The 24,928-nt window shown below is 45.6% G+C and overlaps 1 protein-coding gene across 4 annotated transcripts in view; it reads right to left on the bottom strand.

Annotated features, from left to right (window-relative positions):
* Positions 1 to 24,928, bottom strand: part of LOC134922808 (uncharacterized) — a 338,146-nt gene that overhangs the window by 210,750 nt on the left and 102,468 nt on the right. The gene's annotated exons all lie outside the window — the stretch shown is intronic.

Below are 24,928 nucleotides of genomic sequence, written 5' to 3' on the forward strand. Positions count from 1 at the left end.
ACGTGGGCGCGCGGCTAAGTCTGGCGGCGTGTAGGGACTTCAAACCAGCCGCCGGTTCGTGAGCCAATCAGAGCTCACGGACCGGCAGCCAATCAGGAGCCTCCGGTCGGCGAGCTCTGATTGTCTCACGAACCGGCGGCTAGTTTGAAGTCCCTACACGCCGCCAGACATAGCCGTGCACCCGCATTCTGAGCAGCTTCAGCCCCAGCAGCAGCGGTAAGTAGCTGCAGCACTGCTGTGGGGGTATTTCTAGACCTGGCACTGTGGGGGCAATTGGCTGGCACTGTGGGGCATTTGTATACCTGGCACTGTGGGGGCAATTGGCTGGCACTGTGGGGCATTTGTGTACCTGGCACTGTGGGGGCAATTGGCTGGCACTATGGGGCATTTGTATACCTGGCACTGTGGGGGCAATTGGCTGGCACTGTTGACCATTTGTGTACCTGGCACTGTGGGGGCAATTGGCTGGCACAATGGGGCATTTGTATACCTGGCACTGTGGGGGCAATTGGCTGGCACTGTGGGGCATTTGTATACCTGGCACTGTGGGGGCAATTGTTTATCTGGCACTGTGGGGACATTTGTATACCTGGCACTGTGGGGGCATTTGTATACCTGTCAGGTATACAATTGCCCCCACAGTGCCAGATCCACAATTGCCCCCACATTGACACTGTGGGGGCATTTGTGGATCTGGCACTGTGGGGGCGTTTGTGGATCTGGCACTGTGGGGGGGGGGGGGGGCATATTTGGCACCGGGAGGGATATGTGCACCTGACACTGGGGGGGGGGGGCATATTTGGCACTGGGGGGTATATGTGTACCTGGCACTGGGGGGGGGGGGGGGCATATTTGGCACTGGGGGTATATGTGCACCTGGCACTGGGGGGGCATATTTGGCACTGGGGGTATATGTGTAGCTGCAACTGGGGGGGGGGGAGCATATTCGGCACTGGGGGTATATGTATACCTGGCACTGGGGGGGCATATTTGGCACTGGTGGTATGGGTGTAGCTGGCACTGGGAGGGGCATATGGGGCACTGGGGTCATATGTGTATCTGGCACTGTGGGCATATGTGGCACTGGGAGCACAGCCCTGGTTACAAGCACAACACCCAGCTCATGAAATCCCTGGCAACAAGCATTACCCCCTAGCAACAAGCATGACACCCAGTGCATGAAACCCCTGGCAACGAATATTACCCCCTGGCAACAAGCTTGAAACCCAGCACATGATACTTCTGGCAACAAGCATAACACCTACCGCATGAAACCCCTGGCAACGAGCAGGACACCCTGAGCATGAAAACCCCTGGCACCGTGCATGGAACCAAGATAATGAAACCCCCGGCAATGAGCAGGTAATTTAAAAGTAATTAGAAGCCTTACTGTAGGGCTTAATGTGTAATGGGCATTGCAGTGTGTGGCATAATGTATCACGGACATTGCGGTGTGTGTCATAATGTGTCACAGGCAGTACGGTGTGTGGCATACTATATCACGGGCATTGTGGTATAATGTCTCAGGGGCATTGCAGTGTGTGGCATAATGTATAGCGGGCATTGCGGTGTGTGGCATAGGGTATAACGGGCATTGCGGTGTCACAGTGGTGGCGGATTTAGCGGGGGCGATTAGGGCGAACGCCCCCCCTACACATACCGGCACCGGGATGGATGGCCGGGTCCCGCCACGGTGCCGGACTGGAGAGCAGTGCAGCACGGCGTGGGAAGCGGAGACGAAGAGTGACAGTGTAGGCGTGCGCACGGGGGGTGCCTGGTGCGCACAAGCATCCCCCCCTGCAACACACACCTGCTGCTGCCGCCGATTCCCGTCTCCTTGACGCTGAAGGGAGGAGAGCTCTGTGCGCGCCTCTCCTGCCCGCTGTGTCCCCGTCTCCGGCAGTCATTTTTAAAAGTCTGTGGCTGTCAGCCAATCAGAGCTCACGGACCGGCTCTTGATTGGCTGCCGGCCCGTGAGCTTTGATTGGCTCACAAGCCGGCGCTATATTTCAAATGGCCGCCAGAGACATGGACTCAGTGAAGGGAGGCGCAGAAGAGACACGCGGTGCGCTCGCTCCCCCTCAGCATCAGAGACAGGAATCGTCGGCAGTGGCACTGGCAGCAGGAGGGTAAGCACCGCTGGGGGAATATATATCTGGCACCACTGGGGGCATTTGTATTCTGGCACCTCTGGGGGCATTTGTATTCTGGCACCACTGGGGGCATTTGTATTCTGGCACCACTGAGAGCATTTGTATTCTGGCACCACTGGGGGCATTTGTATTCTGGCACCACTGGGGGCATTTGTGTATCTGGAACCGCTGGGGGCATTTGTATTCTGGCACCACTGGGGGCAATTGTATTCTGGCACCGATGGGGGCATTTGTGTATGTGGCACTGCGGGTGGCATTTGAGTATCTGGCACCGCTGGGGTCATTTGTGGATCTGATGTGAATTTCGGCTCATTCTATGTGCTATAATGTAAATTTCGGCTCATTTGGGGTGCTATAATGTGAATTTCGGCTCATTTTGTGTGCTATAATGTAAATTTCGGCTCATTCTGTGTGCTATAATGTGAATTTCAGCTCATTCTGTGTGCTATAATGTGAATTTTAGCTCATACTGTGTGGTATAATGGGAATTTCGGCTCATTCTGTGTGGTATAATGTAAATATCGGCTCATACAGTATGCTATAATGTGAATTTCGGCTCATACCGTGTGCTATAATGGGAATTTTAGCTCATACCGTGTGGTAAAATGTGATTTTCGGCTCATTCTGTGTGCTATGCAGGATTGGTGATTCGCCAGTCTGTATCACCAGTGCGCAGGGTTCTCTTCACTAACTGGCAACATTTTATTAGTAATGGCAACAATAGGAAATTTTAGAAGCGAACGGGAAGGGCATCTCTAAGTGGGAGGAGCTATTAGGGGGAGGAGTCATAATTCTTAAACCGCCCCCCCTAAAAGTTAAGTCTAGATCCGCCACTGTGTCACAGGCATTATGGTGTGTGGTATACTATATCACGGGCATTGTGGTATGTGGTATAATGTCTCAGGGTCATTGCAGTGTGTGGCATAATGTATCCTGGACATTGCAGTGTGTGGCATAATGTGTCACAGGCATTGTATGTCCTATAATGTATCAGGGGCATTGCAGTGTGTAACAATGTATAACAGGCATTGCGATGCGTGTCAATGTGTCGGGGGCATTACGGTGTGTGGCATAATGTGTCAGGGGCATTATGGTGTGTGGCATATTGTGTCATGGGCATTATTGAGTGTGGCATAATGTCTAAGGGCCATTGCAGTATGTGGCATAATGTATAATGGGCATTACTATAAGGAGGAAAAATGACAAATAATGTAAGGGGCGTGCAGGTTGCAAAACTGGGGTATAAGGTAGTCTTTTCCTGCAATGCCACGCCCCTTTATGGAAAGCCACGCCCATTTTAGCAAGGCCGCACTCCCTTTTCATCACTTTACTCTTGGCAATTATGGGGGCAGGGCGCCAGAGAATGTTTTGGCTTGGGGGAGAAAAATTTCTAGTTACGCCACTAATTACAAATACTGTTCATTCCAACATGTGCAAATGTAGGCATGCAATTAGGATTAGGTGAGACACGGTTGTCATTTGCACTTGTTTACAGACAACAGTCATATTCTCTGCATTTATACTGTATGGGACCTACATTGTCTTATGTTACAAATATTATTATATTATGTATAATAAAAGAACTATGTGAGCAAATGCATTTTTAATGTAGCGTACTATGGAGGTCATTCCGAGTCGTTCGCTCGGAAAATTTCTTCGCATCGCAGCGTTTTTCCGCTTAGTGCGCATGCGCAATGTCCGCACTGCGACTGCGCCAAGTAAATTTGCTATGAAGTTTGGATTTTTACTCACGGCTTTTTCTTCGCTCAGGCGATTGTAGTGTGATTGACAGGAAATGGGTGTTACTGGGCGGAAACAGGCCGTTTTATGGGCGTGTGGGAAAAAACGCTACCGTTTCCGGAAAAAACGCGGGAGTGGCTGGAGAAACGGAGGAGTGTCTGGGCGAACGCTGGGTGTGTTTGTGACGTCAAACCAGGAACGATAAGCACTGAACTGATCGCAGATGCCGAGTAAGTCTGAAGCTACTCTGAAACTGCTACGAGATGTGTAATCGCAATATTGCGAATCTTTCGTTCGCAATTTTAAGAAGCTAAGATTCACTCCCAGTAGGCGGCGGCTTAGCGTGTGCAATACTGCTAAAATCGCCTTGCGAGCGAACAACTCGGAATGAGGGCCTATGTTGGGAACTATAAGTGGCCTCACATGGGCAGCACCAGAGGTGTATTGTGTAGCTATGGCGGCAACAGAAGCAGTATATATTATTTATGTCTCTAGATTATATATGGTTTTGCCTGTGTTTGGGAGTTTCTTATATTCTGGAGCTTCATCAATGACCATCCTAGCTGTGTATTTACAGTTTATCCTATTGGGGCTATAGGGGGTCATTCCGAGTTGATCTCTCGCTAGCTACTTTTAGCAGCCGTGGAAACGCATAGTCTCCGCCCACGGAGAAGTGTATTATCACTTTGCAGGTGTGCGAACGCGTGTGCAGCCGAGCGGGACGAAAACGTTTTTTGCAGTTTCTGAGTAGCTCTGGACCTACTCTGTCCTTGCGATCACTTCAGTCTTTTTTGTCCCGGAACTGACGTCAGACATCCGCCCTGCTTGGATACACCTACGTTTTTCCAAACACTCCCTGAAAACGGTCAGTTGACACCCATAAACACCCTCTTCCTGTCAATCTCCTTGCGATCGGCTGTGCGAATGGATTCTTCGTTAAATCCATCGCCCAGCAACGATCCGCTTTGTACCCTACGACACACCTGCACATTGCGGTGCATACGCATGCGCAGTAGTAACCTGTTCACTGCGCTGCGAAAACGGCAGCGAACGATCAACTTGGAATGACTCCCATAGTGCGCACCTAATAAGGTTGTTAGTGCACTTGTCTAGTCTAATAATGGGAGTTCCAGATAAACTTGCAACTCTTTTGACATAAAATATATATATATATATATTTAGATTTATTTCAGATTACGTAAATTAATGTAAACGGAAACATCCAAAGAGGCTAATGGCCCAGCTACACTTCAGTAATCTGTTAATGACTGCAAACATGAAATTGCTCTCTATGCAACAGGATTATGTGATCCATTGTTTCACTGTAATCCATGTAACTATATTAGTTCTTGTGTTCAGTGCCAGGAATGTCCCTGTTTGCATTGTGGAATTTAATAATCTGACCCATATCCAATACTCATGCCTACCATACCAATTGCAGGATTTTTGTAATGTGGGAATTATACAGTAGATGTGACAAAAATAAATTGACATTTTACATGAACATTATAATTCGGATTTGTCATTCCTCCCAAGACTGAACAACTGCGGAGAAAGTTGGCATAAGCAAGTCACTTTTGGGGGCACTGCCATGCCATTGTCCATACATAGAAACACCCCTGAAACGCACACATTCACAGTGGTGAATGAACATATTCCTTATATATTCCTAGCTGCCAGGACAAATATGTTCATTAATGGGACAGTGTTCTTATATTCTGACTGTTTCCTATATAGGGAGATTTGGCAGGTATGGTGTCATTGATTTGGAATATCTGTGAGTGCCTAAAAGGGCGGTATTCAATTCTTTTCACCCCCTTCCACACCCGTTCTGTTTCTGCTGATGGGCGTTGTATAATCATTTTAGCTCGCTACCCCCAGGGTAGAGAGGGCGCCCAATCCTTTACGCAGCTAAACCTGATTACTATGGGCGCAATATGCGTGATAATGGGGATCACTTTATAAAGGAGATTGGGCATAATATATCATTTGAATACCGCCCAAAGAGTCCTGTGCAGCAGGTAGGTCTCATTTTATAACATCTCATGATCCATTAAATCACGTCAGCTGACACAGTTGAACAAGCTCTTGTAGAGCCTCCGATACGGTTGCCCTATATTCACTGCCATGTGGACAGGGTCGCAAAAATATAATTGCTAGGCCGCTATGCTAGTCTATGCTCATGCTCCTCACACATACCAGACAGGCCAATAATAGTCCTGCTGTGTCCAGGGGTCTGTCCATAGTTTGATGTTAATTCATCAGCAATGACAATGTGAGGCTGCCAGTGATTAGTAGATCACTAATTGGGGGACCAACCATGCTGCTTCATTCCAAGGTGAATGCAGTGCAGGGCAACTGTCATGATCGGTGCCATATATCCTTTCTGTCTCTAGGTGTCACTCTCTGCCTCCTGGTCTGTCTAGCAGTTCCCACTCTGTGACCTGGCAGCATTGATTATCTAGTTATGTGCAGCTGTGGTTTGCACCTGGGAAGCTGCTATTTATCCTCTGTTCACAAGCACTCCTGTGCCAGTTCATCAAGTCTTCTTTGAGGCTGCAATATCTCAGCCCATTGTTAATGGATTACTGAGCAGCTGACCGGCATTCTTCCAGTACTCAGGTAACCTGCATTCACTCAGCTTGTTGTTAAAGAACTGAGTAGCTGGCCTGCATTCTCCCAGTACTCAGGTAACCTGTATTCCCTCAGCTTGTTAAAGAACTGAGTAGCTGGCCTGCATTCTCCCAGTACTCGGGTAATCTGTATTCTCTCAGCCTGTGGTTAAAGGACTGAGTATCTGGCCTGCATTCTCCCAGTACTCAGGTAATCTGTATTCTCTCAGCCTATGGTTAAAGAACTGAGAAGCTGGCCTGCATTCTCCCAGTACTCAGGTAATCTGTATTCTCTCAGCCTATGGTTAAAGAACTGAGTAGCTGGTCTGCATTCTCCCAGTACTCCGGTAACCTGTATTCTCTCAGCCTATGGTTAAAAGAACTGAGTAGCTGGCCTGCATTCTCCCAGTACTCAGGTAATCCGTATTCTCTCAGCCTATGGTTAAAGAACTGAGTAGCTGGCCTGCATTCTCCCAGTACTCGGGTAACCTGTATTCCCTCAGCTTGTTGCTATCCTGTGATCCAGCTACCACAGTGCAATCCTGTGCATCCTGTGTATTCATAGTCTCCTGGTATCCTATGTCCCTTCAGTTTTCCTTTTGTGTTCTCTAGTTACCCCTGGTTTATATTTATTATTTACAGTTGTACAGTGTTTAATAAACTTGCATTATACTGTGAACATCAGTCCCTGCTAACATGTTTCCACAATGAGAGATCCAAACGGATTCTGACAGCAACACAGCACAGGTTAATGTATGGCTGAAAATAAGTACAAGCCCTATCTATCACCTATTCAGTAAGTAAATACTCTGCATTCATAGCGCATACCTCCCAACATGACCCTCTCCAGGAGTGACAGAATGCTCTGCTCCTGAACTTTCCTCTTAATTTATGATTGCCATCACCTGTGCTGAAACACCTTTCTTATCCATTAACCTGTTGAACACAGGTGCAGACAATCATAAATAAATAAAAAAAAGTCCAGAATTAGAGCATTGTGTCCCTCCTGGAGAGGGTCATGTTGGGAGGTATGATAGCGCATAGCGTCAAGCTCCTGGTAAAGTAACAACTGGCATGATAGCTGCATCAGTTTCTTGCAGGACCTTAGGCTTTTGAGTTCATATGCAACATTATAGTCCATTATGCATTACATTTTGTATTAGACTGCAAGCTGTGGCCAGTGGCAAGATTTTGGCTTTATAGCCTTCAGATTTAAACCAACATTTTTTTCAAAAATAAAATCAAACAGATTTTGCTTTATCTAAAACTGGCACTAAAACTCAAAGCTTTGCCTAGTGCTGTCATGGCAGCTTTCAATCAAGGCTATAAACTAGCCTTTGTTAGGATGTTAGACGTGAGTGCATGTATTGGACATAAATGCTAGTGTACAGACTTGCAGTGATCGGGATCCGGTACCTTGACGACAGGCTGCAAGCTTAAATGTTTTGACCAAAATCTCCATGATTTTTGCTGGATACACACAGATATGAAGTTGTAGTGATAGAGTCAATAGGTCTTTCTGTTTTGTGTACATATATAGCACTAATACTGCCACGCAGCAGGCACCAATATGGGTGCAAACCAAGCGTGGGCATATTTCTGTTCTGTATTCATTGTCTCCAAACCTCACCACTGCCTGCAATTCACAGGCTATTACATTTGAGCCAGTGAGTTACCTAAGAATATTAAATTAGTACCTATTTATTGAATAAATATTCCCCATCCCTGTATCTCATAATGATTTCTGCAGGTGCAAGGGTATTCTCTGATAAATCACCAGAGAAATAACTTCTCCGGGAGGTTCTCCTCTTTCAAAAGAGTACTCCTGAGTCTGCGGGTGCCATGACCCCTATTTACAGGCTTGTAAAAATGTATACAGTGTTGTGCATGGAAGGGGTGGGACTTAATGATGTAATAGTGTTTCTGCTCAATGACCCTCCTTGGTATAAGCGACGACTAATATAAAGGTTCCCTTTTATGTAACCCCCTACCCTTTGACCCCTCCAGTGCTAAGGATGAGTTCCACTCCTAAGTAGTGAAGGGGTTAAAATGAAGTCCCAAGCAAATTAACTGTACACCTATCTTCCAGTTGATAACAAAAGTATTTGAAAAACATTGTAATTATTTTTACTGCTGTCTTCTGGTAGAATTAAACATAGTACACTACATAGTATAGTATCTTTTCTGATGGAGAATACAGCTGGCCAGTAGCAAGTGAAGTTGAAAATAGGATTTTAATTACCTACCGTAAATACTTTTCTCGTAGTCCGTAGAGGATGCTGAGTTCCACATTAGTACCATGGGGTATATAGACGGGTCCACTATGAGCCACTGGCACTTTAAGATTTTGAGAGTGTGGGCTGGCTCCTCCCTCTATGCCCCTCCTACCAGACTCCGTCTAGAAACTGTGCCCAAGGAGATGAACAACTTTGAGAGAAGGATTTTATACAGATAGTGGCGAGATTCACACCAGCTCACACATACAAGGCAAACCAAGCTAACCAGCTTGAAACATCAACAACGGCTGAACAATATTACTTAACCAAGTAACAAAACAGTACTTAACCAAGAACTAAGCAGTACTGAACAAAGTAACCACTGCATGATCACGAAGCGCTGGGCGGGCGCCCAGCATCCTCTACGGACTATGAGAAAAGGATTTACCGGTAGGTAATTAAAATCCTATTTTCTGTTACGTCCTAGAGTATGCTGGGGCCCACATCAGTACCATGGGGATGTACCAAAGCTCCCAGAGTGGGAGGGAGAGTGCGGAGGCTCCTGCAGAACTGATTGACCAAACTTCAGGTCCTCAACGGCCGAAGTATCAAACTTGTGGAACTTTGCAAACGTGTTCAACTCAGACCATGTAGCCGCTCGGCAAAGCTGTAAAGCCGAGACACCCCGGGCAGCCGCCCAGGAAGTACACACCTTACGAGTAGAGTGGGCCTTAACAGACGTAGGAAACGGCAAACCTGCCGTAGAATACACATGCTGGATAGTGAACCTGATCCAGCGAGGGATCGTCTGCTTAGAAGCAGGACACCCAAGTTTCTTGGGATCATACAGGACAAACAGTCTGATTTTCTGTGACGAGCATCCTCTTCACATAGATCTTCAGAGCCCTTACAACATCCAAGGACTTTGAGGAAATTGAGGAGTCAGTAGCCACTGGCACACACAATAGGTTGGTTGATATGAAATGCCAACACAACCTTCAGAAGGAACTGCTGACATGTCCAGAGCTCAGCTCTATCTTCATGGAAGATCAAGTAAGGGCTCTTACAAGACAAAGCCCCCAACGCCGACACACGTCTAGCAGAAGCTAAGGCCAACAAAGTGACAGCCTTCCATGTGAGAAATTTGACCTCAACCTCCGGTAGAGGTTCGAACCAATCCGATTGGAGGAACTGTAACACCACGTTAAGATCCCAGGGTGCCGTAGGCGGCACAAAGGGAGGCTGGATGTGCAGAACCCCTTTCAGAAAAGTCTGACCCTCCGGGATGGAAGCCAACTGTTTCTGGAAGGAAATGGATAGGGCCAAAATCTGGACTATGGATCCCAACCTCAGGCCCATATCCACACCTGCTTGCAGGGCGAGTAGAAACGGTCCCAGTTGAAACTCCACCGTAGGAAACTTCTTGGACTCACACCAAGATACATATTTTTTCCAAATATTATGGTAATGTTTAGACGTTACTCCTTTCCTAGCCTGTATCAGGGTAGGAATAACCTTGTTCGGAATGCCGAACAACTAATATCTGGCGTTCAACCTCCATGCCGTCAAACGTAACCACGGTAGGTCTTGATAGACGAATAGCCCCTGCTGTAGCAGGTCCTCCTGAAGAGGAAGAGGCCTTGGCTCTTCTAGCAGTAGATCCAGAAGATCCGCGTACCAAGCACTTCTTGGCCAGTCCGGAGCAATGAGCATCGCCTGAACTCTTGTTCTCCTTATGAGTTTTAGAACTCTTGGAATGAGAGGAAGTGGAGGAAACACGTACACCGACTGGAATACCCACGGAGTCACTAGGGCGTCCACCGCCATGGCTTGCGGGTCCCTTGACCTGGAACAATACTGCTGAGTCTTCTTGTTGAGATGAGAGGCCATCATGTCTATTTGAGGTACACCCCAAAGATCTGTTACCTCCGTGAACACCTCCGGATGCAGTCCCCAATCCCCTGGATGGAGATCGTGTCTGCTGAGGAAGTCCGCTTCCCAGTTGTCTACTCCCGGAATGAAGATTGCTGACAGCGCCAACGTGAGTTTTTCTGCCCAGAGGATGATTCTTGTTACCTCTGACATTGCAGCTCTACTCTTCGTTCCGCCCTGTCAGTTTATGTAAGCCACTGTTGTTACATTGTCCGACTGCACTTGAATGGCTCGATCTCGCAGAAGATGGGCCGCTTGGAGAAGACCGTTGTAGACGGCTCTTAGTTACAGAATGTTTATTGGTAGGCCGGCTTCCAGATTTGACCACCTTCCTTGGAAGGTTTCCCCCTGAGTGACTGCGCCCCAGCCCCGGAGACTTGCATCCGTGGTTAGAAGGATCCAGTTCTGAATCCCAAACCTGCGGACCTCCAGAAGGTGAGGTAGTTGTAGCCACCAGAGTAGTGAAGTCCTGGCCTTTGGCGACAGACGTATTCTCTGGTGCATGTGTAGATGAGATCCCGACCACTTGTCCAGAAGATCCAGTTGGAAGGGCCGAGCATGAAACCTCCCATACTGCAGAGCCTAGTAAGAGGCCACCATCTTCTCCAGAAGGCGAATGCACTGATGAACCGAAACCCGGGCTGGCTTCAGGACATTCCGGACCATTGTTTGTATCACCAACGCTTTCTCCTCCGGAAGAAACACCCTCTGCACTTCTGTGTCGAGGATAATTCCCAGAAAAGACAACCTCCTGGTCGGCTCCAAATGTGATTTCGGAAGATTCAGGATCCAACCGTGTTCCCTGAGCAGATGAGTCGTGAGAACAATGGATTGCAACAACTTATCCTTGGACGATGCCTTTATTAGCCGATCATCCAGATATGGGATTATATTCACCCCCTGTCTGCGGAGGAGAACCATCATCTCCGCCATCACCTTGGTGAACACCCTCGGTGCCGTGGAGAGGTCGAATGGCAGTGCCTAGAACTGAAAATGACTGTCTAAAATGAAAATGAATGTCTAACAGTGCGAATCGGAGAAACGCCTGATGCGGCGGCCAAATCGGAATGTGGAGGTACGCATCCTTGATATCTAGAGATACCAGGAATTCCCCCTCCTCCAGACCTGATATCACCGCCCTCAGGGACTCCATTTTGAACTTGAACTCCCTCAGAAAGGGGTTTAGCGATTTCAAGTTCAGAATGGGCCTGACCGAACCATCCGGTTTCGGTACCACAAAAAGGTTCGAATAGTAAACTTTGTTTTGCAGATGAGGTGGAACTGGTACAATGACCTGTGACTCTACCAACTTTTGGATGGCTTCCTGTAGGACAGCTCTGTCTGCCAGCAAAACTGGCAAGCCCGATTTGAAGAATTGGTGAGGTGGGAGAACTTGAAACTCCAGTCTGTATCCCTGGGACACAATATCCTTTACCCAGGGGTCCAGGCCGGACGACACCCAGACGTGGCTGAATTGTCTGAGCCTTGCCTCCACCGGCCCTACCTCCAGGCCGCGCGGTCCACTGTCATGCTGAGGACTTTGACGTACCTAAAGTAGGCTTCTGTTCCTGGGAACCCGCAGCAGCAGGTTTCTTGGATTTTGCCCGACTTCCTCTAAAGAAGGTGTTATACGGCTTGGTCTTTCTTGATTTGGCAGCCCAAAGGACTGTGATGCAGCTGAAGAAAAAGGTTTCTTCGTAGCAGGTGCAGCCGAGGGAAGAAAAGGTGACTTACCCACAGTTGCCGTGGAAATCCACGCATCCAACGCTTCCCCAAAGAGAGCCTGACCTGTGTAGGGTAGGTTCTCCACACCTCTCCTGGATTCCGCGTCGGCAGACCACTGTCGCAGCCAAAGTCCTCTGCGAGCCGAGACAGACATGGAAGATATCTCTGCAGCCATCGAACCCAGGTCTTTCATGGATTCCACCATAAATCCTGCAGAATCCTGTTTGTTACGTAAAAACAATTCAACGCCACTTTTATCTATTGTATCCAAATCTTCAAGTAACGTGCCTGACCACTTTACTATAGCTTTAGAAATCCATGCACAGGCAATAGCAGGACATAATATCACCCCTGAAGCCGTGTATATGGATTTGAGCGTAGTGTCAATTTTGCGATCAGCCGGTTCTTTTAACGCGGTAGATCCTGGAACAGGTAAAACCACCTTTTTAGACCGTCTGGAGACAGACGCGTCAACAATGGGTGGGTTTTCCCATTTTTTCCTATCCTCCTCAGGAAAGGGAAAAGCAACCAGAACGTTTCTCTGTATCTGACATTTTCCCAGGATTTCTCAAATATAGCGTTTAACTCCTTTGACGTAGGGAAGGTTAGCGAGGCTTTCTTATTGTCAGTGAAGTAAGCCATCTCAACCTGCTCAGGTGTTGTATCTGCAATATTCAATACATCTCTAATGGCCTCAATCATCAACTGCACCCCTTTTGCAAGAGATGCCGCCCTCCGCAGCACATCCCCATCACCATCTGCCGTGTCAGAATCGGTATCCGTGTCATCCTGCATAATCTGGGCTAGAGCACGTTTTTGAGAGCATACGTTAGGGGGCCCTGAGGGAACAGAACCGGACCAAACTGCCATAGAGTTCTGTAAAACCTGAGTTGCAGTTTCATTTTGTGCAACCCTAGTAGAAATCTGAGAAATCATACTAAACTGACGATTTTTCACTTCAAAAGAGTTAACACTGTTTTTTTAAATTTATTTTATTTAATAATGTTGAAAGTATTTTTTTTAAATATTTAAACATTATATTATGCACATCTGCAGAACGGATCTCCTCTTCAAAAACAGGGGGACAGGGTGGGACGGCGCAGTTGCATGAAATCTGACCATGCCAGTTAAGTGGTTTTAAGAGAGGCTAACCACTCAGACTCCCTTGCAGGGACCTGCGCTAAAACAGTGCAATCCTGATTACATGGAATGGGCTCATCCTGAGAGGAATTATTCTCTGCAGCATCCTGGACATAGTTTTATGGAGATAACAAACACTCCACACACACACAGGGAAGAGGCAGACAGAGTTTCCCCCCTAAGAATGCCAAGAGAGACACAGAGATTGGAGCCAACCCACACACAGCGCTTCAAGCTATAGGGAAACCATTACCCAGCGCTTACTGTGCACCTTAATAGGTTACACAGTATAGATATACAGCCCCCCCCCCCCCCCCTTTTTACAACCCCCTGGTACCGTACAAGATAGCGGGAGTTGATCTGGAGGGAGAGCTCTCCCTGTCGGCGCTTCTGCAGGCAGGAAAATGGAGCTGAACGCTGCCCGGTCCGCTCTGAGGAGAAGCTCCGCCCCCTTTCATGGCGCTGCTTCCTGCTCTTCTGAAGTTTATACTGGCCTGAGGAAATATGCTGGCAGCGATCCTGGGACCCTGGCAGGCTTGCTGGACAGTGTAGGGTGTAGGCGCTAGCTCAGGGTGCCGCACCATGTACCGCTGAGCCCCAGAGCGCCTACCCTGTTGCCGCCATCTTCACACCGGCTCCCCGCTTGCCAGGGGGTGGGGCAGTGACTAACTCGCCACTGATCTTCTGGCTCTGTAAGGGGGTAGCTGCTGGGGTGAGTGATGCCCTGTGGCGGCGAACGTTCGATTCCCCCCAGGAGCTCAGTGTCCTGTCAGCGGAGATAGTGGCTCAGACCCCGCAGGGCGGACACTGCCCCCCCCCCCCCCCCCCCCGTTTGTCCCTCGAAGCATCCTCCCTGTGTCTAAACTCTAAAAAAAAAAAGAATACAATTAAAAGAACTCCTATGGAGCTCCCCTAGCTGTGACCAGCTGCTCCGGACACATTTTCTAAACTGAGTCTGGTAGAAGGGGCTTAGAGGGAGGAGCCAGCCCACACTATTAAACTCTTAAAGTGGACCCGTCTATACCCCATGGTACTAATGTGGAACCCAGCATCCTCTAGGACGTAAGAGAAAACATATTTGCATGTATGCATGCTTAACTTTATATTTTACCATGTAATGTACATAGTGGGGCACTTCGTATAGTATTATGCAATTGCACACTTATGACAAAGCTAGTACCAAACTAAGGGTACACATAGGGGGCAGTTGCTAAGCTTGAGGCGTACCACTCTGCATACTGGTGAATATAAGTATAATTTCCATGCATGCAGCCAGAGCCGGCCCTAACCAATATGATGCCCTAGGCAAGATTTTGGCTGGTGCCCCCTAGCACCACCGCTGGTTCCGCCTCTGACCTTGCACCTCTTTCCCAGCACCATCACCCCTCACCCATAGCAGTCCATATTTTGGTGTTTGTACCCCCTATATTTTAAATAGGAACAGTTCGCACATTTGGCGCACAGCCCAAAAAGGAGTGTGTTCTTGCTGGCAAGGAGCATGGCCACACAATAGTAACCCCAATTCCAATTACGCCACACAGTACTGCAACTTTATTCACATTTGATCATGTGATGGTGTCCATAATTCATATTACATCCCACAGTAGTATCACTTTACCTTATAAACGTTACTCCTCACAGTAGAGCCCCTTATTCACATTACATCACACTGAATTGCTCCTTATTCACATTACACTACACCCTATTGCTCTTTATTCACATTAGACAACACAGTAGTGCCCTTTCTATACGCAACGCCACATAGTAGAGCATCTTATACACATAATGCCACACATTAGTAATGCATTTATAAACAATTCCACACAGTAATGTCCCTTACACATATGAGACACATTAATGTCCTTATAAACATAATGCACCTTACACATTATGACAACCTTTATTAATGCCCTTTTACACATAATGTCCCTTACACATATGCTGCACATTATTAATGCCCATATACACATAATGACACACAGTGCCCCCTACACATTTGCTGCACATTATTAGTGCCCTATACACATAATGCCACACAAACAAGTAGTGCCCTGTTACACATATGCCGCACATTATTAATGCCCTTATACACATAATGACACACATAGTGCCCCATTACACATATCTTGCACATTATTCATGCATTTTTACATGACACACATAATGCTCCTTACACATATTCCAAACACTACTGCACAACCAACCCACTCACATGCACACAGCACTCACACTGCCACTAACACTGTGACCTCTGCCTCTGCTTGGATACAGATTTGTCCTCATAAATCTTGCATCAATGCTAATGTCGGGCACCTTTTTTTTATGAAAATGCATCTTATTTGCATTGCTATGTGGCTAGGATGCACAACTGCTGATTAAACTGATATGCAGCATGCCTATATACTGTGTGAGACTGTGGCTGTATCTGCATATGAAATGCTACATACAGAATATAGGCATGCCGCATATCATTTTAATCAGCAGAAGCTGCTGATGCCACTAGGCATATCAAATGCCCTAGGCAATTGCCTAGTTTGCCTATGCCTATGGCCTGCTCTGCATGCAGCCTGGAGTAATGAGCACTCAATTTACCTCCAACTCCTGTATCAGACCCAGTGTCTGGTAAAACATATAATAAAATACAGAACAAGTTCATTATTTCGTAATTTTTATCATTAATCTGTAATACACATTTTTATTTACACTCAGCAATATAGCATAGTACCTCTTTCAGGCACTGCTGTAAAGAATCTCTGAATACACTGTGACCCCCAGATGTTACAAACACTTATGTTCAGCAGTGCAAGTATGCGGGTACGCTCGGGTACGGAGTACCCTTAAGAATTTGGCAGCGGGTACGCAGTACCACCTGCCAAACACTTTGCCATTATCACAATTATAATGTGCCACAAAGCAACAAGACAATGGTGCTTGGCAGCATGACGGCTCCTCCCACTTTGTCAGGGTTACTGGGAGTTTGACAGAAGCTGTATTTTCCTGTTATAATGGAGGCATTACTATATATTGTTATTAAATTGGGGGCATTACTATATATTTCTATTATACTGGAGGTATCACTATTTTTTTCTATTATACTGGAGGTATTGCTATATATTTTTAGCCTTGCCTCCAGATTCCCAAAAAAATAGGGGCTGTCATGTGGCCACGCCGCTAGTGTCATGTAGACACCCCTACTAGCAGCATGTGACCACGCCCCCTCACAACACGGGACCACACCCATTTTTCGGCACTCAGTACCACTAAGAAAATATTTCTACTTGCACCACTGCTTATGTTACAAGTATTTCCAAGTCCTGGGTCGGTATTTCCCGCCAGGCTTGGATTAGAAAATGAGGCAAAACATCACCCTCCTGGCGTCAGATCTCTTGTGTGTTTTAGATACAATAAAAGTCCCTTCCTTGTGGTTTGTGCGCTATTTCACACAGAACTCTGGAGGGAGAGGGTATGGTGCGGGTTACAGTGTGTAGTAGCTACGATTAAGGGCTGAGGGCTATTGTGTCGCATTCAGTATCATCAGTGAACTATGGGGGTAATTCAGATATGATCGCTGGGCAGCAATTTTTGCAGCCCTGCAATCAGAGAGTCGCCGCCTACGGGTGGAGTGTATTTTCGCTGGGCAAGTGTGCGAACGCATGTGTAGCAGAGCTACACAAACTTATTTTGTGCAGTCTCTGCGCAGCCCAGGACTTACTCAGCCATTGCGATCACATCAGCCTGTTCGGGAACGGATTTGACATCAGACACCCTCCCTTCAAACGCTTGGACACGCCCGCGTTTTTCCAAACACTTCCTGAAAACGGTAAGTTGCCACCCATGAATGCCTTCTTCCTGTCAATCTCCTTGCAAACGCCCGTGTGAATGGATCCTTTGCACTAACCAGTCGCTGACCGGCAATCCAAATTACAGCCGTGCAACGCGCCGGAGCACTGCAGTGCATACGCATGCGCAGTTCGGATCTGATCGCCCGCTGTGCAAAACGCACAACAGCGATCAGATCTGCATTACCCCCTATAGACCCTATTCAGCTTCAGTTGTAGATTTGCTAATTTAACAAAACTGCAACTGGCTGCAATCACATGCTGGGGGCTGCCCAGCACAGGGCAAGGGTGCTCAGTATGCTAATGGCCGGCAGCAATGCAATTGTGATAGCATCGCTGAATTGTGGAAGCCCCCCTGCTTTTGCAGCCTGTCTATGAAGGCAGGCACAAGGCAGCCATGTTTTCACTCACAGCGGCCGCATGTGACGTGACGTCGCGTAGCTGCCCCGAAAACAGTGCCGACCCCCCCTTTCCCCGGACCACCCCCGCAATGCCGAGTCGACACCTGGAGCCTTTCAATCATGTTGTGGTCGCATCCGGGATGTGACCGCAATATTCCAGCCAGTTTACGTGTATTGCCACCGATGCATGTGCACAGTACATCATGGGTAGGGAGAATATGAACGCAACACCTCTTCGACCCACCCTGAATAAGGCCTATATCTGTGGGCTGCAGCACTGTCTGTCTGTGTCAGACTGTCATTTGTGAAGTGCTGTGGGCTACTGTGTCAGTGTCATCATTTTCATCTGGTAACTAGAGCTGTGGGCTGTGTCAGTCTGTCAGTGTCATCAGTGAAGGGCTGTGGGCTACAGTGTGGCTGTCAGTAAAGATTAAAGGCTGTAGGATACAGTGTCATCAGTGAAGGGCTGTGTGCTGCAGCACTGTGAGACTGTCAGTGTTAGGCAAATCATCATTAAAAAAATAAATAAAGCGTGCTTGTTATTCAGTCACTGTACTTAAAACATAACGTTCAGTAGATTCAACGTTACTTACTGCAGTGATAAAAAATAAAATAAAACGTATGTGTTGTTGTTCAGGCAGGATGCGGTTAAGATGCCGGCTGTCTGCATGCCAGCAGTCGAAATCCTGACACACATCAGAGTGTCGACGCTGGTGTCCAGTCAGGTTAAAGAGGCAGATGGCAGATGACAGCTGGCATCCTGACTGTAAGTATAGAGGGTGGTTAAAGGTTTGTGGGGGGGAGGGATATAGGTGTAGGCGCCAGCCATGGGGGTTAGGGTTAGGCTGTAAGGGGGGGGTTGGGGTACTAAGGGGGTGTGGTTAGGTTTAGGCACCACCGGGGGAGGTTAGGGTAAGGCACTAAGGGGGGAGGTTAGGGTTAGGCTGCAGCAAGGGATGGTTAGGGGTGGGGAGGAAGAGGGGGTAACATACTTACCTTGCCCCTGACGGGATTTTTAACATCGGGATACCGGCGTCGGTATTGTGACCGACAGCATCCCGTCCAGCAGTCAAACATACTGCACCCGTTCAGGCATTGTACTTAAGAAATAACGTTGTACAAGTGCCACCGTTACTAATAGCGCTGTGAGTCGATATGGATCAGTCGATAGAAGAGCAGGAGCAGCAACCCAGTACTAGTACTGTGGCTGCTGCCAGTTATGATAGCACTACAACATCTAAAGGCGGTCCATGGGACACAAAGTTTAAGAAAGAGCTATCTTCTAAATACAGTATTTCACAATGTTAAAGAAAAGAGGAAGGGGTGTCACCTTTAAAACAGAAAAAAATCAGTGCAACCCCCCACTACCCCAAAAGAACACAACTAAGGGAGAATTCAATTAGACATGATAATCCATTATCACATTCAAATTTGCTTTTATTACGACTCTTGAAAAGGCAGCTATTAATTGTACGTGAAAAATTATACAGGATAATTCTTCATCGGTTTAACAGGGATTTCTTTTCATCACCTCCTGAGCAGGTGAAAATCCCTATTTTGAGGTAAATATGTCGGTACTTGGTTCAGAACCCCTTGGACACCCCGCTCAATCACTAATTAGGCACTTTAAAAAAATGTAATTAGCTTAATTTGGGCAATAATGACATGTAATCTTTGGGGTGAAAAAATGCAAAGTACAGGAAAATTGGTTTAAAAATTTAGGACAGGCATACTGCTGTGCTGCAAGAATGGGAAAGGTGGTTTTAGGTTTAGGGAGTTATAGGTGTATTTTTTTACAAAAATAAAAGCCCCATAAAATTACACAAAGACCTACTAATTAGCATTTTTATGCACCTCTAATTTAATTAGAGCACTTATTTTGCTGAAATACACTTGCTTTCTATCAATTTTTCACTGTTTTAGAAAAATGCATATAACAGCCATTTTACAAATTTTAAGAACCCCAAATACTTTTATTAGGCCTGCTTATAGAACTTCTATAAAAGATTTCCTTTTGGGGTTGTACAGGCAGATTTCCTCATTTTCACATAGACTTTTCACTGATTTTGCCGAAAAAATATCGGCAAATTCAGTTTTTGTACATTTGTAATTGAAATGTGTGACAAACAGGACCACGCATATACTGTAGGTGATAAGCGGAATGTTCGGGCGATATGTGCGTTACAATGCATCCAGAAAGTATTCACATCGCTTCACTTTTTCCACATTTTGTTATGTTACAGCCTTATTCCAAAATGGAATAAATTATTTTTCCCCCTCAAAATTGTACACACAGTACCCCATAATATTGTACACACAGTACCCCATAATGACGTGCAAAAAGTTTTTTTTAGATTTTTGCTAATTGATTAAAAATAAAAAACTAAGAAATCACATACTGTACATAAGTATTCACAGCCTTTGCTCAATACTTTGTTGATACACCTTTGGCAGCATTTACAGCCTCAAGTCTTTTTGAATATGATGCCACAAGCTTGGCACACCATGCTTCACTGTAGGTATTAGCCTAGTGATGAGCGGTGCCTGGTTTCCTTCAAACATTATGCCTGGCATTCACGCCAAAGATTTCAATCTTTGTATCATCATACCAGAGAATTTTGTTTTTCATGGTCTGAGAGTCCTTCAGGTGCATTTTGGCTAACTCCAGATGGGCTGCCATGTGCTTTTTACTAAGGAGTGGCTTCCGTCTCGCCACTCTACCATACAGGCCTGATTGAAGGATTGCTGCAGAGATGGTTGTCCTTCTAGAAAGTTCTCTACTCTCCACAGAGGAATGCTGTAGCTCTGACAGAGTGACCATCGGGTTCTTGGTCACCTCCCTGACTAGGGCCCTTCAACCCCGATCGCTCAGTTTAGATGGCCGGCCAGCTCTAGGAAGTGTACCCTTCCCCAGATTTGTGCCTCGAGATAATCCTGTCTTTGACTTCACGCTTGGTATACCTTATACAGACAGATGTGTACCTTTCCAAATCATGTCCAATCAACTCAATTTACCACAGGTGGACTCCAATTAAGCTGTAGGAACATATTAAGGATGATCAGTGGAAACAGGATGCACCTGAGCTCAATTTTGAGCTTCATGGCAAAGGATGTGAATACTTATGTACATGTGATTTCTTAGTTTATTTTTAATAAATTAGCAAAAATCTTTTTTTAAAAATTCTCACGTCATTATGGGGTTATAGGGGTCATTCCGAGTTGATCGCTAGCTGAAATTGTTCGCAGCACAGCGATGAGGCTAAAAACCGGCACATCTGCGTATGCGTATGTGGCGCAATGCGCACGCGCGGCGTACTATTACAACAAATTATGTCGTTTCACACAAGGTCGAGCGAAGATTTTCAGTCGCACTGCTGGCCGCAGAGTGATTGACAGGAAGTGGGCGTTTCTGGGTGTCAACTGACGTTTTCAGGGAGTGTTCGGCAAAACGCAGGTGTGCCAGGAAAAACGCAGGGGTGGCTGGGCGAATGCAGGGCGTGTTCGTGACATCAAAACAGGAACTGAACATTCTGCAGTGATCGCAAGCGCTGAGTAGGTCTGAAGCTACTCTGAAACTGCACAAAATTATTTTGTAGCCACTGTGCGATCCATTTGTTCGCACTTCTGCTAAGCTAAAATACACTCCCAGTAGGCGTTGGCATAGCATTTGCACGGCTGCTAAAAACAGCTAGCGAGCGATCAACTCGCTATGACCCCCCCTTGTGTGTAGAATTTTGAGGGAAAAAATTCATTTATTCCATTTTGGAATAAGGCTGTAACATAACAAAATGTGGAAAAAGTGAAGCGATGTGAATACTTTCTGGATGCACTTAACTCGCATTAACTTACCACTTTATCGCAGCTAACTGAATTCCCCTCAAGGTTAAAGAACAAAACTGTATGTTTACAAATCCCTGAGCAGTCTAGTGGTGTCCACGTTAGTTATGTGTGAGTCTGAAATAGCTCATAGAGGAGCCTCCTTTTACCATCTGTGTACCCAATGCAAATGTGCGGATGAGCAGTACAAGTAATTATGATGACATAATAGAAATTGAGGATGCTACTGTGGAAGTGCAAAAAATGAGGGGGGATATTTGTGTACTATCTGACACTGATGAGGATGTTGTTTATGTAAGCCAGACACATTTGTGAAGGCATCTGTACCATTTGTGAGACAAGGTTGGTAGAGGTAGGGACGGTAACCATTCATATTACTTCATTTGCAGCGAGTTCATGCAACTTATTTAATAAAATTATAATAATCTGTAAAATAATAACAAGCAGTGCAGTATTAGCTATCAGTCAGTATCAGTTTGGACCAGCCCATACAATCTTCAATGCCAACACCATCATCACTCTTTGCATTAATGATCGGAGGTAGTCCTTCCAAAAAATAGTTTTGTGGGTACCCAAGCAAACCAAGCACTACAGCTACAAAAGTGACAGTCCCTGTCGCTGACGTGATTGGTTTGTTAAACTATGCATGTCCTTTTTAATATACAACAAGGGTGGGTGGGATGGCGCAAGTACAATTCCATCTTGCACCACTTTTCTTTTCATCATGGGCTGTAATTTTGGGGGATTTAGGGATGGCCTTTTTTTGCATAGACAAAATTTTTTATTGGTTATTGCTCTAAAACATTACTAATTTGAAACACATTTTTAACTAGAAAAAAAATACAATGTTAATACAATGATGTGTATCGGTATGCCGGCGTTCGGGATCCCAGCGGTCAGCATCCCAACGCCGGTAACCCGGCCGCAGAATGCCGGCAGGAGGGGCGAGCGTGCTCGTCACACTGCCACGGGTTCTATTCCCACTCTATGGGTGTCGTGGACACCCACAAGTGGGAATAGCCCCTGCTGGTTAGCATTCTGGCCATCGGGAAAGTTAGGGGGTGAGATGTAGTGGGAGGTAATGTGACTGGCGGTCTCCTGACCACCGGTCACATAACTACATCCCAATACAATAGCCAAGGATTCCTGACAAGGGTTGAAATGGCAGAGAAGCCAAGAAAATTTATAGTTGAAATCAATCATCTTAAATTTTCTTAAATGTAAAATTAAATACATTTAAATTCATTAACACAATGTTAATAGCCAAGGATTCCTGACAAGTGTTATAATGAATGTGAAGCCAAGAAATTCAGCCTATCCCTATTTTACATTTTCAGAATAAAAAAATCCTCTAAATTAACAAATTCATTAACCATCTTACATTTTCTTAATCATTTAAATGAATGAATCAATGAATCAATCAATCAATCAATCATTTACCTGCCTTCCACTATATACATACTCCACCTCCATTTCCCTGTACTGCCCGTTGGCCTCTGATCTAGTTTTTGATTAATAAAAACATTCTTGGTCTCTATGGGGTCGTATAGCTTATAAAACTGCCATCCTGTCCGCCACTGCTGTGTGGCAATAATTCATAGATGTCCTATAGGCTTTTAAACTGCCGTCTGTTTGTGCCACTGCTCTGTTGCTTAGTTTAGCCAGCAAGCCTTTTTCCAATATTGGTGAACAATATTTTGAACTGTGAGGCAGTCAAAATTGGCTGGAAATTACTGGAAATTAATGTTACTGAGGTTGTTAATACTGTAGGAACAAAAACAGGCCCATACTAAAACCAAAGCCAAAACATGAAGATAAAATTAGAAACAAAACACGGGGGTCAGCGTACATCTCTAGTGTATAGTAATATCAAATCTCCTACAGAAGATATTGTATTTGTAGTCATTTTGACGTTACATAACCTGCATTATAGCACAATGTTTTGTAAATAATAATAATAATAATAATAATAATACCAACAATAACATCAGATCACATTTCTTCCCTGGCGTGGTATTTGGTATGAACAACAACTGAACATCATGATCATGTCTGCATGCTTTTATACATTGAACTTTTAACACATGATTGGCTGACTAGATATTTGCATTAATGAGCAGGTGTACAGATTAACTTAATAACGGAGCCACTGAGTGAGTGAGTGTATTTATATATATATATATAATTTATTCACTATATATATATGTATATATATATTTACCCCGGTGCGGCACTCGATGTCTCACAAAACAGTCAAGAGATAATTTGCTGGTCAAACAACGTTTCAATGCTCGTAAGCACTATCGTCAGGTTTATTAGAAAAAACAGACAAAACATACCTTATATACACGTGCACCCGTGGAACGCACCGCGCCGACCGCTGAGGACAAACCTCCTCTCTTTCGGCCACGGCTGATTACGTCATTCTAAAGTGACACCCATCACCATGACAACACATACACATTTAAAATAACGGACCTGGAATTACAAACAACACATGATTGATAAGTTTTTAGAGCTAAACTTACGACTACTCACATTAATAACTCATAATGTATGATTTATATACTTATACTTATTATTTATCCAAAACAACTGAAACTCAGATATTCGTTTAGTCCCCGCGGCGCTACCACATCCAGTCGGTGAATCCATTGCACTTCTCTCTGGATTAGTAAACGGTTCCTATCGCCCCCTCTGACTGGTTTTTTCACCCAGTCAATCATTCTATATTTAATACTTGCAATGGAGTGTTTAGCCTCTGCAAAGTGACGAGCAACAGGTTGCTCCGATCTCGTATTACTATTTAGTGCTGCTCTTATTGCAGATCTATGTGCTGCCATACGATCCTTAAATCTCCCCTGTGTCTTCCCTATATATGAAAGACCACAGGGGCAGATTATTTGATATATCACATAACACGAGTTGCAAGTTAGATGGTGACGGATAAGAAATTTTTTACCCGTATGGGGATGATAAAATGAATCACCAGGTATCATATAACTACAAGTTGTACACCCACATTTAAAACAACCAAAAGACTTTTTTGAAAGAAAGTGCCCTGATTTATTTTCTCCATAATAACCAATATCTGCCCGTACCAATAAATCCCTAAGATTCTGACCTCTAGTATAACAAGGCATGGGATCTACATCAATAAATGGTAATTGTTGGTCAGATTTGATGATATGCCAATTGTTTCTAATCACAGAATTGACCTCTCTCGATTGGGTATTAAACTGGTTTACTATGGGTATCTTCTTATTCTGTTGTTCCTTGGCTGTTTTATTCAACAACTTCTTCCTATCTAATTTTTGAACCTTATTTCTAGTC

The sequence above is a fragment of the Pseudophryne corroboree genome, chromosome 1 (genome assembly GCF_028390025.1).
Source record: "Pseudophryne corroboree isolate aPseCor3 chromosome 1, aPseCor3.hap2, whole genome shotgun sequence".
Lineage (NCBI taxonomy): Eukaryota > Metazoa > Chordata > Amphibia > Anura > Myobatrachidae > Pseudophryne > Pseudophryne corroboree.